Genomic DNA, 1784 nt, shown 5'->3' with positions numbered 1-1784 from the left:
AAAAAAACCCAACAACTTCTATAATTTTTTTGAAAAATATTTCATTTTACCTAGAATTTATTTTTACATGTTGTACAAGAGATGTGTTATCATTTTTTCTTCCCGATGCATACTTGGTTGCCCAGGCCTTGGTTATATTAAATAAAAAACCAGGGATAGAAAACAACCTTGTGCAGTCAATTCGGAGTAGAACTCTGCTCCATAGAGTTTTCTGCGGGTGATATTTCAGAAGGTGGTCACCAGGCTTTCTTCTGAGGCACTTCTGAGATGTCTTGCACTTCCACCCTTTCAGTGAGCAGATGGGCAGGCTAACCATTTGTACCACCCAAGGACTTCATGGAAATAAACTTTCCATTCAGTGACCTTCAGATCCTTTCCCCCCCTAATGTACAACACCAGGGTTTGTTTATTACACAACTGAGGTACAATTCTACAATATAGTCAATGTGGGATATGAGTAACGACCTAAGTGTAAAAGTAGAAATGAAGTCCAAAAGATTAGTTAGACAGTGTCCAGCTGGGGTCCTTCCTCAGGAACGTGATGCTTCCCTCTGCCCAGCCCCACAGGGCAGGGTAGCGGGAGAGCAGGTCTACCCGCAGGGATTCTGGATGATGATCAGGACAGTCTTCATGCGCAGCAACCATGATCTCGTGTTTCTCGGCCCGAATTCTGAGAAAGGTGAGGTCATTCTGTGGGTCACTGTCTTGGCTTGTGCTCCTGGCCTTCAGAGTCAGCTGATGGAAGCCTGTGCACTGGACCGTGGCCGAGTTGTCCAAGGTGGTTCGGATCGGGATGCCTGTTACAAGAGTCCATATTTGGGACTCAGTTTTCATTTCTGATCATAAAATCATTATGCACCTTCTTCATTAACAACCATAGTTTAATCACCCCTTTATGACTCTGGATCCGCTTTAGGGTCTTCTCTACTGTGCAGTTACATGCAATGATGCAGAATGCAGGAAGTGGGTGCAAAGTCTTGTGAAACCAGTGGTGGTGGACATATCTCCAGGGCTCTGGTTGCCATCAGCATCTCGAATACTTTTTGATATTTGCCTTCACTCCATCCAGCAACTCAAGGTTCATTCCTGTGGACTTTGGCTGCTTGGTATCAGCTCCAGTAGCAATCCCTTCTCCCTGGCCCGTATCCAAGGCCTGCATCTCAGTTAACTTTTTAAATGACCACTATATCCTCTTCCACCTCTGTGTACATGCTATTCCCTTCTTTGGATGTTTGTGTGTGTGCATGCATGCATGTGCTCATATATATGTTTTGGTGATACTGTTTTTCTCAAATGTTTGGTGAATATTGATTGGTTAGACTCTACTTTTTAATCTGAGCATGCAAGTTAGTCTGTGAGCACTGTGCTCTCTAGTTATGAGGGTGGCTGCTGTTTGTGGGATATGCCACTAATGAGCCTTCTGCCTGTGGGAGTTCCCTGTGCCTCTGACCTCCGCCTCCCACACTGATCTCACCCTGACCAGATTTCACTGCTTGATCCTGCAGGTAAGGGATAAAGGAACGGATACCCATTTGTCTACTTTCTGACCAGTTACCCAACTGATTTCTTCCATACTTATTTGTTAAGGACTGTGAAAGGTCTAAAATTCACCCTACTTGCAAGCTAACTTGTTAAATCTGCAATAGTTTAATGGATGGATGCTGGCAGAAGACATGAGACTCTCAAGTCCAAGACAAAGGGCTTTCACTTCCATGGCTCTGAGAGCAGCATGAGTGTGTGAGTCTAGGTACTTTGGAGAAACAAATGCACAGCAACTCATGGAT

General features: G+C 44.5%; 1 pseudogene; it reads right to left on the bottom strand.

Moving 5' to 3' along the window:
- Positions 1-590: 590 nt before the first annotated feature.
- Positions 591-1784, bottom strand: part of LOC101641555 — a 17400-nt pseudogene continuing 16206 nt past the window's right edge.

This window comes from Echinops telfairi, unplaced genomic scaffold (assembly GCF_000313985.2).
Source record: "Echinops telfairi isolate 266 unplaced genomic scaffold, ASM31398v2 ScPeMD7_16;HRSCAF=60, whole genome shotgun sequence".
NCBI lineage: Eukaryota > Metazoa > Chordata > Mammalia > Afrosoricida > Tenrecidae > Echinops > Echinops telfairi.
This window is presented reverse-complemented; position numbering and strand designations above follow the sequence as displayed.